At 38.8% G+C, this 15759-nt stretch overlaps 2 long non-coding RNA genes across 2 annotated transcripts; both read right to left on the bottom strand.

The window, feature by feature from the left end:
- Positions 1 to 114: 114 nt before the first annotated feature.
- Positions 115 to 1751, bottom strand: LOC134202083 (uncharacterized). Its single transcript, XR_009977132.1, has 3 exons — positions 1605 to 1751; positions 1183 to 1545; positions 115 to 1118 (listed from the first exon to the last, which is right to left on the bottom strand). It is a non-coding gene; the product is annotated as an uncharacterized LOC134202083 (long non-coding RNA).
- Positions 1752 to 4068: 2317 nt separating this feature from the next.
- LOC134202084 (uncharacterized) lies at positions 4069 to 4827 on the bottom strand. The gene is made up of 3 exons (XR_009977133.1): positions 4691 to 4827; positions 4561 to 4622; positions 4069 to 4252 (listed from the first exon to the last, which is right to left on the bottom strand). It is a non-coding gene; the product is annotated as an uncharacterized LOC134202084 (long non-coding RNA).
- Positions 4828 to 15759: the final 10932 nt, after the last annotated feature.

The raw sequence follows: 15759 nt of genomic DNA, 5'->3' as shown, positions 1-15759 counted from the left end.
GCGAATGAAGCCTCGACTTAAGTCCTCACCTCTGAACCACGCTCGCGCAGAATACTTCGGACCCTTTGCATTAGAACAATCAGATGGGACCTGTTATATTGGACATTTTACTTAAATCAAATTCACATAGGACCTTGAATGAAAATTACTCAAACTTTGAAAAAGAAAGCTAGTTTTAGGTGGATAGTACAGAGGATCATGCGTAATTCAGCGAATATTCATATTCTTCAACATTAACTTGTTGCATATTGGATCGGTGTATGTATTTCGACAAGAAATCGCGTCATGTACAGGACATTGATAGCTTTGCTGATAGGATCTGATACTTGAATACATACATTTAACATCTAACAGAGTATCCCGTCTGTTGCAGGGCAGTCCCGTCTTGCATTATAGCAGCTAATACTGTGTATACACCTTCCATTTTTGAATCCACATCCTTAGAGATAAAAAAAGGTGAAAATTTCGGAGTAATGTCGAACCGGGGTTTCCGACTTTTCCGCCCGCCAGCAGTGGCATCGGGACGACGGATACTTTATTTGTTCGAATAATCACCAAAGTAACTTATCCGGGAATGTTATATTTCGAGAAAAGCATATTGATCTCGGGCATACCGGAAATCTTCGAATAACTGTTACCTCGCAAACAAAGGATCGCCAGCGATACCAGTGATGAGGTTTTTACGGCAGGTGAAGCGACATAGAGTGAAGCATTCTGATACTTATGTCGGAAGTCTTTCGTGATAGAGTACAGAGCAATCTTTTCCGGATTATCATTGGCTATAATCTCGAAGTCTGGAATCGTAAAGGGCATTCAAATCGGGTCGATCGAAACACACCCGATATTAACTGGACATCACATCAATCGCCTCTATGGTTTACGTTAACAGACCATCCTGAGGAGAACGCAAAGGAGCCGTCACCTTAGTGCCTACCGAAAGCTGTTGAGGAATATCATTGGGAAGATTCCGAACAAAAGAAAGCTCTTCTGATTGCTTGGACTGCAGTAGCTTAATCTTACGCCGCTTGCGTTCCAACTCACGACGTTCCTCCTCTAAAACGGCTACCGAACAACATCTTGGTTTTCCCATAGTCCTTCGAATTTGGTCCCACTCAGCTCTGAAATTTAAAGATATATTTTTATTTATAAACCCGCATTCAACCCGAATTTAATTCATCGTACCTTGTCAAATGCCTTGTTTTTCAAATCCGGTTACATTTCCCTCGGGCAAAACTGGAAGTCATTCTCGCCCTCGAGCAACACTCGCTCGATATTGGCTTTCTTGTCCAGCAGGGCCACCGGATTGATCACCCGCAGTGCGCTCGTCGCTTCATCCATATCTTCACAGCGTTTCTTCAAACTTTCCTTCATCTTGACGTACCGCGATATCATTTTCTTTTTCCAGAACCAGTCCAATTTTTCTCCGGAGTTAACATTCCCTTCTGTGCTGCCGAACTCGTCCCCGGGGGGGTGCTACCCTTCCGTAGGCTTCCCTTTGGTGGGATCCGATTGTTGATGACCTGTTTACTGTTTCTGAAGCGGGTCCTGTAATTTGTTTGCTTAATATAACATAACTACTTAAAATTATGCTTGTACACACTTACCTTAACAGCGTGTCTTTCGTGTCAGATATCAGATCGGATATATACCTTAGAAATAAATTTAAATCTTTAAAATTAATAATTAAACCGATGGACAACCGAAGGTCCAATCTGATAATTTGACAATGTTTTGGTAAATATCAGATTGGACTGTCACATTGCAAAACGGCCAGTCGACAGATCTGTGCGATATTTTTGAAAAGTCAGATTGGCCGTTTTGCACTATTATAATTTTTTAGTAAAAAAAAAGTAAAAATCGATCTGATTCAAATTTAACATAAAATTTAAAAGGTAAGTAATGTTAATAAACTAACAACTCGATTTGTTTACTTTTGTTAGATAGGACCATATGAAATATTTCTCTAGATTTTAATCGAAAAAATCTCCACGGAAACCATACGAAGAAGTTTTCATAACACGGAGAAAAAAATATGGTAAACACAACCAAATTTTAGTTTATTTCAAACAATTTTTTGGTTGATTTAGGCACAAACAAAACCAACTAGAATTCAACATTGATTTTTTGTAGATCCGTCATTCCAGTTCAACCAATTTTTGATTTGAAATAACCAAAATATTAGTTGTTGCATTTGACAGCTGCTGGAATAAACATCGATTTAGGTTGTTTCAAACTAATTAAAATAAATAGTTTGGAATTAACAAAAACAGATTTGAACCAACCATTTCATTGGTTGAAACAAACTACACACTTAGTTTTTATTTCTGCAGCTCGGCAAAAATCCGCACAGCCGTGCGCCAGCAAAATGAAAAACTGATATTTCAGCAAAAATGACGTTTGTTAGCTGATTTTCGGCAAAATATTTGCTGATTTTCAGCAATTTTGACAGAAATCTCGGTAAAAAACATGTTTGCTGGGGCACGGCTGTGCGAATCTCGGTAAAAGTTCAACATTTCGCTGATATCCCGGTAAAAAAATTAAGTGTAATAATTGGTTGATGGTTTATTTACCATTTTTCTTCTTTTATATATTATAAATTCAGTAGAAAACCGAATTATAGCCGCTATCGAAATTGGATTTTTCTCACAACCCATACGTTAAACCTATAGATAGTAGAATCAATAGATGAGCGAAAGCAAGGCTGAGTCGATTTTTTTGACCGTGCACGCGCGCATATGACGTCACAGCCCTTAACATTTCCATTGAAATCGTGACGTCATGCTCGTTTGGAGACATGTTTGACAGTTCGTTTGGAGACAGAGGATTTATCTTCGCTCATCTATATATTCCACTATCTATAGATGAGCGAAAGCATGGCTGAGTCGATTTTTTTGACCGTGCACGCGCGCATATGACGTCACAGCCCTTAACATTTCCATTGAAATCGTGACGTCATGCTCGTTTGGAGACACGTTTGACAGTTCGTTTGGAGACAGAGGATTTATCTTCGCTCATCTATATATTCCACTATCTATACGATAAACCTAATTTCGGAAGTGGTGCGCTGTATAGCACATCACCAAATGAAAACAGCGCACCACTTCCGAAGTTAGGTTTAACGTTTGGATTGTGAGAAAACAAAATTCTTAGAGTAAAATCAGCAGTGATTCAAATCGTTTGGGCTGTCAGATTGACAACAGTATCCACACGAAAAGAACAAAAAACAAAATTGGCATTTGTAAGGTTCCCACGCAAAGTAATATGGAGCTGTCGCTTTACTTTCGGAAAAATATTCTGCTCGATTATTCCTTAAGGTTGGTATCGTGTTTAAAAGAAATTTCTTTTTCTATCTCAATCACATGTTAAATTCCGTTTACTGAATCGGAAAAGTAAAGAATCGAAACAAAATTCTTTCAACAGTATCCACCTGATAAGAACAAAAAATAAAATTGAAATTTGTAAGGTTCCCACGCAAAGTAATGGGAGCTGTCATTTTACTTTCGGAAAAATATTCTGCTCGATTATTCCGTAAGTACAAGTAACATTTTGCTCCATGCAGATCAGTTGTCAAAATTCCGCTTGGTAATATTGAACAAAATTCCGTAACCTCGAGGTTGAATAGAATAGAATTATATTATTCAACTATTTTTCTAGTTATCATTTTTTGATCATAGAGAATTGTAATTTAATTTTAACGGAATCATAAAAATATCGTACGATAATTACACCATGAACAATTTTTATGATTGCCTTTATAATAATTCCATTTCGGACGATACACTGAATGGGTTGTTAAGTATCGTTACCATTCAAAAGGTTAATTTTTCCATATATTTTCGACAAGCAATTTTACCAGATATCATTAGTTTATCATAATTTTGTTGTCATGAGATGATACGGATTATAATTGTATTCAACAAAGAAGATCGATAGAAAGATTTTTGTAAATACAAATAAAGATTCCATGATTAATCCAAATTGAAAGGTGTTCAATAAACATTTAATTGTACGATAGCAGTATCACAATATGTATAATTATATTTTACAAACTACGATACATGATATGATAGTTAAAAGACACTATGATTGCTGCTACGATTGCTATAGTTTTTATTTTCAGTTCATAATACAATAGATGAGCACAAATCCCTTTCAAACGATGTTTGTATGATGAGACGCTTTGTCCATGTCCAGAAGATATGCTGCTCTCCCATCAGTTACTCTTCGCATGTTTCAACGGGGCTGCATATTCCTATAAAATAAGCCAATAATAGTGGAATAATCTGGGATTTTGCTTTTAATTTTAATAATAGTTTGAGGCACTAAAAAGATGTTTTTTTAAACTGGCATTAAATGAATAAACTCGATTAAGCAATAAAAGGTCGATTGAAAGGGCATTGCGGTTGGTTCTGCCGCCATGCGAAAAAAAAACTTGCTAGTTTGTGCTAGGGGGATTATTGTATCCATAATGGTATGGCCAGTTGCAACACTGTTCAATTATTGGATCGATAGTAGGTCTTTTACATACATTAAAGAAAGTACATCATAGATTATTCTCACCTTTGAAAGCTTTTTTGTAATTCGCAGTTGAATCTCCGAATTCATTGGTGTATACCTCGGTCCTTTAAGAGAATAAACGATCAATATATATATATATCACCTTTTTTCCTATAATTAAGTTTCCACTTACTTGCATTTTGATCCTAATATTGTTTTGTTTTCGGCGAATAAACTTTTTACTTTTTGAATTCACATTGCCGCCGACTTTTAGAAAAAAGTTTCAATGGCGGTTGGTCCAAATACTGTTGTCGAAAGAATTGTCACTAATACACTGTAAAAGAAAACACTTAATTTTTATGTTGGGAAATAGCTATCGAAATCATTTACGATAAGATACCTTTACAATAAAATTATAGCGGGTAATCCTTACTACAGCATGTATGATCCGTTAAAAATTTTATACGATTGGGTTGTTAGTTTTGTTAATCATATAAATGTACATGTATCATACAGTATATGATGATTATAAGCCAAATGGAAAACTAAAAATACCAACTATTCGGCGTACAATTTATTTCTATTCGGGTCTCTACTTTTCAAGTCGATATCTAGGATAGGATGTGACAACTCAATTGAGACTGCCTTGTTGTTTTTTAGTCGGTTGCTCTGACGAGGTGATCGCCAGTGCAGCCAAAGTAATTTGGTACAAAATCTTTTGAATATCATGTATCAAAATTTGATGTTTTTCTTCCCGTTCCATCCACTATTTATGTAAGAGAAGTGAAAGACTAACAGAGAGAAGCTTTCGCTACTGAAAAAATGACTTTGAGATCGAAAATGACAGAAAGGTGAATGATAATGCTTAAAATCAACAGTTTTAAACCTTACAACCCTTGAGAATAATTTATATGGCGTTTGCAGTTCAATATAAATTTATTTCTTACCAAAAAACTGGAACTCAAAAATTTACGTATTTTGCTTAATATCAACTTTAAAAACCTGCAACACGGCCAAACTAACAACATGCTGCCCTACGGAAAACGCGCCGCTAGCAATCGAAGTAATCGATTGTCATTTTCAACCAATCAGCAACCGGTACGATTGTGACAGCAAATCGGTACGATTTTTACTGACTACTTGTCACATCCTATCCTAGGTCGATATTTACTGGCTTTTAAGTAAAAGTGACAATTTGCTCCATGCAGATCAGTTGTCTAAATACCTCTTGGTAATATAAAACAAAATTCCGTAACCTCTCTACTTTTTAAGTCGATACTGGCCTTAATTTAGGTTGGTTCAAAAGAAATTTCTTTTTCTATCTCAATCACATGTTAAATTCCGTTCACTGAATCGGGAAAGTAAAGAATCGAAACAAAATTCTTAAGCAGACCCCACACGAGGCATATATTGACAATACTTTTTTCATCAAACCTTCCATCAAACTTTTCTTTAATATTGTCACTGATGGCATGGAATGGCCAAAGCTAAAGAAAAAATCAAACTTTTTTTGAACTACGACGAATCAAATAGCGGTATAACTCACACAACTCGCAAACACTCAACCATCGTCGACTCCTGTGGGCAAACTTCGGGAGGAGATGAGAAATATTGAAAACAATATAAAACTTTTCTGATTTCCATCAATATTTACTTTAATATATTGGGTTCGCACTCACACCATCAATCTTTTTCTTCAATAATCAAGAGTTTGTCAAACTTTTTCCGTCGTGTGGGGTCTGCTTTACAGCAGTATCCACATGAAAAGAACAAAAAACAAAATTGGCATTTGTAAGGTTCCCACGCAAAGTAATGGGAGCTGTCACTTTACTTTCGGAAAAATATTCTGCTCGATTATTCCGTAAGTAAAAGTGACAATTTGCTCCATGCAGATCAGTTGTCAAAATTCCTCGTGGTAATATTGAACAAAATTCCGTAACCTCTCTACTTTTTAAGTCGATACTGGCCTTATCACAAAATAAAATTGCGAATAGAAATATTGTGTTTATTATACAGTAGAAGAAAAGTCCAACCCCGTACTGCTTACTGTTTTTAATTCAATTGCTTCTAGAATTTTTGGGAAGAGTTTTAAAAACTTCTTCGTATGGTTTCCGTGGAGATGTTTTGGCGCTTTGATGTTGCGATGAAGAAGAAGAAGCAGAAAGATGATAATCGAAATAATCTCCACGTACTGCTTACCCCGTACTGCTAACAGTTTTTAATTAAATTGCTTTTAGAATTTTTGAGAAGAGTTTTAAAAACTTCTTCGTATGGTTTCCCGTGGAGATTTTTTTGATTATCATCTTTCTGCTTCTTCTTCTTAATGCAACATCAAAGCGCCAATCGTGAATAAGGACAAAAGTCACAAGTAGGTATCCTATATTAAGAGATGTGCGAATACTTTTCCAGACGATTTAGCAACGCTGTTACTTTCATAAACAAACGCTGCCAGCACTTGCCGTGGCGCAAAATGTTGGAGCTCGAACATGACTTTACGTATAATGGCATTTTCAGATTTCGTTATCTAAGGGTGAAATCAGGAGTGATTCAGTTTCATTCTAAATTTTCGACCACTATTCTAGTTTGAATCTGGAGCAAAATAGAACAAACTCGCTGGTTTCCCCAGCAGTGTTCTATTCATGTTTTTCAAATTTTCAATTAATTGAAATCATTATGTTACTGCCAAGAAAGCCGCCGGAATTGCAAAGTGGATTGATCCGTAGATAAAATGACGCATCCATACACCAAAACAATTGAAAAATATTTGAATCTCGTGATTCAATCGTGGTTCAAATCTGCAGAAAATAGAACGGAGCGTTATACCAGTTTTATTTTTTGACAGTTGACTGGTATAAAACTGAATCTAGAACAGCTGCTGGGAAAATTAATGTTTCAGATTCATATTCAAACTGACAGCCCCGAACGATTTGAATCACTGCTGATTTTACTCTAATAGCCTATTCAGATTGGGCTATTTATGACTTTGTTAAGTGAGAGGGTATCCAATTACACGTAAAAAAATTGAGGAAAATGAGGAAACATGGAAACGTCAAGATATATTATCTTGCTGCAGTCTGAACACCTCGTAATAATTGGATACCCTCTCACTTAACAAAGTCATAAATAGCCCAATCTGAATAGGCTATTACGAGGTGTTCAGACTGCAGCAAGATAATATATCTTGACGTTTCCATGTTTCCTCATTTGCACGCTAATACAGGGTTGAATTCAATAAGAGTTTTTAAATTTAATTTGCGAAATCAAGCATTTGTGTGGCGACAATCGAACATTTTTTTCTGAACAAAGTTTCTACGAAAAAAATATAAAAAAAAATATGAAAAGGGATTTTCGAAGAATATTTGAAGCTCTCATTAAGCATAATGAGCGAAGCTACATTCATTAGTTGGGTGCGCCGTTCTTCGGGGAATCAGACTATTCCTCAATTTATTTTTAAGTTTAAAAAGTATTTTGATTCTGTACTATGATCGAACGGATTTTCAAGAAATATTATCGAACTAAAATGTATTTCCACCAGTATCTCCATGTATGAAGGGCAACTCAGCAATTTATTTTTTTTTTCAAAAATGGAAACTGAAACATTGCGTTCTACTCGACAATCAATGATACAGCTTCTAACAAAATCGAATCGTGTGAATGTGATATAATTTAAACTAGATTTTGGATGAATTAATGCATTACCAATCCATGTTTTATTTAAGGTTATTCTACTTTATATATACATCCCATTCAAATCGTACAGTTGTCCCACGTGAAAAATGTTGAAATCCAAAGTATATTAAGCCATTCAAGGAGCAGAATTGAAACAATTTATGAAATCATGTTTATTCATCAAATATATTCGTTTTACAACCATTCCTACGTTTTAAATTGTCTTCCGCATTGGCCCTTGAACTTTGAAAATTTATTCGATTTGTTCTATTAAATCTAGGTTTAAGTTAAATACTTCATGTTAATTCTAGAGAGCATCTGTTTTTAAACAATTCATGTTAAATAAGTGGAGAATAAATAATTATCATCATTATTTTTCATCATATAAAATGCTTTCCACAAAATAATCACAATCCGAGTTATTATTCAGCGCTCAGAAGATTTCCATCTAACATGCATTCGACCCTGCTGCGACAGAAAGAGCATGACTGTCAACTACGAAACGAAATGAAAACAGAGAGAATTTTCTCTCTGGCAAAGAGAGCGTAACGCTTGTCAGTTTTGTTTTGTTGAATTTCTCCCTGCATTCCAGTTAGAACGAAAGCTCTCTCGTAATAATTGTTCGTAATAAATTCTTTATGACTCTTTTTAGCGGGTATCTTTTGACAGCGCAAAATGTATGGAATATTACGTAAATAATGACATCATAAAGCGTATTTATCCTGAAACGCCAATTATTATGTCATTATTGGCGTAATCTGAATAGGCTATAACGTCCAACAGTACATTATCACTAAAATAAAAGTGTACACTGACAAAAATCCAATCATATCCATTATGTGTGGCACACATAAATTTTGACTTTAGCATTTCCCACATAACGGCTATGTGAATTCGCATAGCATGTATGTGGAAACACACATAACCGTTATTAACTAATAACCTTTATGTGGATTCACCTATAGCGAGTGGTAAATGAACAAATGGACAAAGTACCATGCATGAACTAGACTACTTGAACTAGCCAGTGTAAAACAAATTGTTTATTTGACAAAACTTTTCGTAAAATCTTTTTCATTATAATCGCAATACCTTTCAATCCGCTACAATAACAATGTTCATTTGGCTCAGATTCTGACAGCTCTCAATGCTCGATTGGCTCAAGATGGCCGCTTTCGCATATCTCTGCATGTAGGATCCCTAGTCACAAGAGAGTCCTTTGGGCTCATTCACAAATTTCATAACGCGAATAAACACAGATTTGAACCCCCACCCACCCTTCTGTGACTTGTTTGTAACATTTCCTTTACTACCTACCCCCATCTGTAACGCATAACGTCCTTTTTGTTATGGCGGGAGAATTTTTATGCACACTTTTGTTTTCGATATTTTATCAAAATTAAACACTCAATCATGCATCAACATAACTATGTGGTATGCTTGAGATACCTGCTTGATTGAAGGGACTCGAAAAAGAATTTATTTGCGGTAACTAACTAAATATAAAATGTTCGCATTAACGATTGCGCCCTAACACTGGTTTTAGAACGATGCAGAGTACACGAGCTTTGTTCGCCAGTGACAGGCGTATGAGGCCCTTGTTGTTTATAACTAAGTACTACTAGGGATCCTACATTATTTATACACTATAGGATCCCTAACTACTACCACCTACTACTACTGCAAGAGAAGTCCAAAAAAATGGGATAAAATATAAATAACAATTCAGGGATGCCTGAACATGAAATTTTATGTAAATTCGCGAAACGGTCAAATGGTCAAACGTAAAAAAAATAACCTTATATGTATGTTATGGCAAAAAAACCATTCGAAAATACTTATACTCTTCATCATGCCACCTAATGAATGATCCCATATCAAAAAGCTAATAACATTCATACACTCCAAATAATCTAAACGTTGTTTCCACCTGAATTTTCAGGTACATTTTACGTGCACACGTTACTGAAAATGCTTCTAAAAATTCAGGTGAAACTTACGTGTCCGGCACGGCAAATACTGGATAAAGCGTACTTTGCGTACCTGAAGGAATAAAATAGACCCCATCTTGCGGTCCTTAGCCTCTTACCCAGCAACTCATATCCCTACCTCCCCGTGGTGCTGGCCGGGATACGAGCAACCTTATAGTACGTTCAGATTATGAGCTATATCACTTGATATAGCGAATCTTGACATGAGATGTCATATGCATTATTTCCAGGGAAAACTAGATGTACAAACATTGATGTCAAGATGCTCTATATCAAGTGATATAGCTCATAATCTGAACGTACTATTAGGGAAGATCGGGTAACCAACCCCGGTGGGAACTATGGTTGTATGCTGACAGGGAAGGGGGGGTTTGCTTCTCTCCGGATGTGCAAATCTTACTGAGCGTCTGTTCTCCATGTCAGGATCGGCTCACAACAGCGTCTGTTCTCCATGTTATGGGCGGCTGATCATCGTCCGAGTGCCAGCGAGGGACTCTAATGGCGGTAAGCTCCAACGAGGATAATACTAGATTTAATACGGATTTAAGAAAATCCAGGATTAAATTTAATACCTCGTACGGTAAGCACCAAACCGGTATTAAGTACGCAGCCACTTTTCGCTATGCACTGTGATGAGAAAGTGTGCGTATGAGAATGATAGAATCATAAATAATCAACGATGACTTCTGTTTTGTTTATGTTTCCCGTTTCGTTAGAATTTTCTTAAACAGGTTTCAATTCATTGTGATATTTCGTACGACATATCAATGGAATATTGATTTTCCATTGAGTTAAATCAAAATTTCTTCGCTTTAAAAACAGCTGGATAGTCAGTGATGTAGCGCTTGCTCAGCAGAATACAAAATCGTCTGGATTCGACGTTGGGCTGATAGTTTTTTTTAGCCAGTTCCTGAAACTCCTGAGGCAGCTTGCCTTGCCGGATCTGCGGGTTGAAATACCTAAAACAACTTTAGACAACTTCAAACAACTAAATACCACATTCAGGAATTCTCTTCCGGGCAGTTCTCGAAGAATTAGAATATAAATTCCTCCTGAAAATTTTCATTTTCAGGAAATTCTTTGAGATTCCAGCATTTGCAGTTCCAGAAGATTTAATTGCGAGATCAGTAACTGGGACTCTTTAGTGCAAATCTTCCAGAAAATCTCCGAAAACCAGTTTAAAATTCCATATGGGATTCCTACTGCAATTTCATTATATTTTTTCCGGGAATGCTGAATGAAATTCCTTCGAGTTCCTCCAGTAATTATTACAGGTATTCCTCCAGAATAGCTTTGGGTATTACTCCAGGAGTTCCTAAGAAAACTCTTACAGGACTTGCTTCAGGTATTTCCCCATGACTTTTTTTCGGGATCCCAGTCTGTAATTTGCCCAAGATTTACTCAAATTATTACTTCGAAAAATCCACTACTCTATTCATAAGTATGGTGAAACAAAATGTCTTTCAAGATTTTTTTCAGGAATTTCGTCGCAAAATATCCGAAATAATTCCTTCAGGATTTCTTGTACTCTTTATAAATAAATTCCGAGATCAATTTCAGAAGTACTTTGGCAATTACTGACAGGATTCCCAGAAATCACAAATTCCTTCTTCTTCTTCTTCTTATTGGCATTACTTCCCCACACACTGGGACAGAGCCGCCTCGCAGCTTAGTGTTCATTAAGCACTTCCACAGTTATTAACTGCGAGGTTTCTAAGCTAGGTTACCATTTTTGCATTTGTATATCATGAGGCTAACACGATGATACTTTTATGCCCAGGGAAGTCGAGACAATTTCCAATCAGAAAATTGCCTAGACCGGCACCGGGAATCGAACCCAGCCACCCTCAGCATGGTCTTGCTTTGTAGCCGCGCCTCTTACCGCACGACTAAGGAGGGCAAAACACAAATTCCTTTAGAAATTTATTACGAAGCTCACCAGGAACCCCCCGGGGTTTTTAGAAGAAATTGTTAAACATTCCTGGAAGAATTTCATCGAAAATTTTGGAAGGAATCCTAGTACTTTCCCATTTGTCTGTGGTTCTCCCTAATTGCTGAAACAAATTTTCCGGAATTCCTGGAAGCCATCCTTCAAAGCTCCTAAAAAGAATTCCTATAAGAGTTATTTATTTCAATATTCCGGAAATCTCGCCAGAAATTGCTTATAGTTTAAATCCCTCTGGAAATGGTTTCAGAGCGAAATCTGGGTCCCTAGAGGAATACTAGAAGTCCTTTGGAGGAATTCTAGAAGTTTCCTTGAAAAATCCAGGGAGTTGCCTGGAGGCATTCTGGAACTTCCTTGGTAGAATTCTGAGTGGAAATCTTGGTTATCTCTGCAGGTATTCAGGGAGTTCTCTGGAGAAATTAAGAGAGTTCCCTGGAGGAATTCTGGGAGATCTATGTGGGAATTCTGGAAAATCTCTGAGGAAACACTGAGAGTTCCTTGGAGGAATACTGGAACTTACTTGAACTCCTGGAGGAGTTCTGAGAAAACGCCTAAAGAATTTTGAGGATTCTTCGGAGGAATTTTGATAGTTCCCTCGAAAAATCCTGGAAAGTTTCTTGAAGAATTCTGGGAGTTCTCTGAAGAAATACTGGGTGTTCCCATTACGAATAATGGGAGTTACCTTGAGGAATTCCTGGAGTTCTCTGTGGGAAGTCTGGGAAATCCCTGAAGGAAATCTAAGAGTTCTTTGGAGGAATTCTGGTAATTTCTTTGAGGAATATTTGGATTTCTCAGAAGGAATTTTGGGAGATCCTTGGGGATTTCTAGTAGTTCCCGGAGTTCTGAAATTCCATAAGGAACTTTGAAAGTTCTTTGGAGGAATTCTGGAAGTTCTATGGTCTATGGAAGAATTAGGAGTTCCCTTGAGGAATTCTAGGAAGTTCCTGGAAGAATTCTGGAGTTCTTTAAAGGAGTTCTTAGTTCGCTTAGGGAATCCTGAGAGTTCCCTTCAGGAATAATGGGAGTTCCATTGAGGAATTCTAGGAGTTCTCTTTGGGATTTCTGGAAAATCCCTGAAGGAACTCTGAGAATTCCTTGGCAGAATTCCGGATGTTCCTGTAGGAATTCTGGTAATTTCCTTAAAATTTTGAGATTTTTCTAGAGGAATTCTAGGAGTTCCCCGGAGGAGAAATCCTCATAGGCATTTTGAGTGTTCCTTTGAGGAACCCTAGAATCAGGAGAATTCCTCCAGATATTCCCTTGAATTTTTTCCAGGTATTTTGCCAGAAGAACTCACCCAAGAATTTCTCAAAGAATTCCCCAAGGGTTCGAAAGATCTCCAAGAGCTTCTTCAGGAATAAACCAGGAATAAAAATTCACCAGAAATTCATAGGAAAATCTGTCTAGAACCATACACGTACTCCCCAGGAACTTCGCAGAAAGCTCTCGTGGAACTCACCAGAGATTCCTCAAGGAAATCCCAAGAATGGAGGAAGAAGGAACTTCCGGAAGAATTTCCAAAGGAACTTCCGGAGGAATTCCCAAAGGAACTTCCGGAGGAATTCCCAAAGGAACTTCCGGAGGAATTCCCAAAGGAACTTCCGCAGGAATTCCCAAAGGAACTTCCGCAGGAATTCCCAAAGGAACTTCCGGAGGAATTCCTGTAGGAACTTCCGTACGAAATCCTGGAGGAACTTCCGGAGGAATTCCTGGAGGAACTTCCGGAGGAATTCTTGGAGGAACTTCCGGAGGAATTCCCGAAGGAACTTCCGGAGGAATTCCCGAAGGAACTTCCGGAGGAATTCCCGAAGAAACCTCCGGAGGAATTCCCGAAGGAACCTCCGGAGGAATTCCCGAAGGAACTTCCGGAGGAATTCCCGAAGGAACTTCTGGAGGAATTCCCGAAGGAACTTCTGGAGGAATTACCGAAGGAACTTCCGGAGGAATTCCCAAAGGAGCTTCCGGATGAATTCCCAAAGGAGCTTCCGGATGAATTCCCAAAGGAGCTTCCTAATGAATTCCCAAAGGAACTGCCGGAGGAATTTCTAAAAAAAATTTCCGGAAGAATTCCCAAAGGAACTTCCCGAGGAATTCCCAAAGGAACTTCCGGAGGAATTCCCAAAGAAACTTCCGGAGGAATTCCCAAAGAAACTTCCGGAGGAATTCCCAAAGGAACTTCCGGAAGAATTTTGAAAGGAACTTCCGGAGGAATTCCCGGAGGAATTCCTGGAGGAACTTCCGGAGGAATTCCTGGATAAACTTCCGGAGGAATTCCTGGAGGAACTTCCGGAGGAATTCCTGGAGGAACTTCCGGAGGAATTCCTGGAGGAACTTCCGGAGGAATTCCTGGAGGAACTTCCGGAGGAATTCCTGGAGGAACTTCCGGAGGAATTCCTGGAGGAACTTCCGGAGGAATTCCTGGAGGAACTTCCGGAGGAATTCCTGGAGGGACTTCCGGAGGAATTCCTGGAGGAACTTCCGGAGGAATTCCTGGAGGAACTTCAGGAGGAATTCCTGGAGGAACTTACGGAGGAATTCCTGGAGGAACTTCCGGAGGAATTCCTGGAGGAACTTCCGGAGGAATTCCTGGAGGAACTTCCGGAGGAATTCCTGGAGGAACTTCCGGAGGAATTCCTGGAGGAACTTCCGGAGGAATTCCTGGAGGAACTTCCGGAGGAACTTCCGGAGGAATTCCTGGAGGAACTTCCGGAGGAATTCCTGGAGGAACTTCCGGAGGAATTCCTGGAGGAACTTCCGGAGGAATTCCTGGAGGAACTTCCGGAGGAATTCCTGGAGGAACTTCCGGAGGAATTCCTGGAGGAACTTCCGGAGGAATTCCTGGAGGAACTTCCGGAGGAATTCCTGGAGGAACTTCGGAGGAATTCCTGGGGAACTTCGGAGGAATTCCTGGAGGAACTTCCGGAGGAATTCCTGGAGGAACTTCCGGAGGAATTCCTGGAGGAACTTCTGGAGGAACTCCTGGAGGAACTTCCGGAGGGATTCCTGGAGGAACTTCTGGAGGAATTTTCGGAGGAATTCCTGGAGGAACTTCCGGAGGAATTCCTGGAGGAACTTCCGGAGGAATTCCTGGAGGAACTTCCGGAGGAATTCCTGGAGGAACTTCCGGAGGAATTCCTGGAGGAACTTCCGGAGGAATTCCTGGAGGAACTTCCGGAGGAATTCCTGGAGGAACTTCCGGAGGAATTCCTGGAGGAACTTCCGGAGGAATTCCTGGAGGAACTTCCGGAGGAATTCCTGGAGGAACTTTCGGAGGAATTCCTGGAGAAACTTCTGGAGGAATTCCTGGAGGAACTTCTGGAGGAATTCCTGGAGGAACTTCCGGAGGAATTCCTGGAGGAACTTCCGGAGGAATTCCTGGAGGAACTTCCGGAGGAATTCCTGGATGAACTTCCGGAGGAATTCCTGGAGGAACTTCCGGAGGAATTCCTGGAGGAACTTCCGGAGGAATTCCTGGAGGATCTTCTGGATGAATTCCTGGAGGAACTTCTGGATGAATTCCTGGAGGAACTTCTGGATGAATTCCTGGAGGAACTTCTGGATGAATTCCTGGAGGAACTTCTGGAGAAATTCCTGGAGGAACTTCCGGAGGAATTCCTGAAGGAACTTCCGGAGGAGTTCCTGGAGGATTTCGGGAGG

Source organism: Armigeres subalbatus, unplaced genomic scaffold (assembly GCF_024139115.2).
Source record: "Armigeres subalbatus isolate Guangzhou_Male unplaced genomic scaffold, GZ_Asu_2 Contig1, whole genome shotgun sequence".
Classification (NCBI taxonomy): domain Eukaryota; kingdom Metazoa; phylum Arthropoda; class Insecta; order Diptera; family Culicidae; genus Armigeres; species Armigeres subalbatus.
This window is presented reverse-complemented; position numbering and strand designations above follow the sequence as displayed.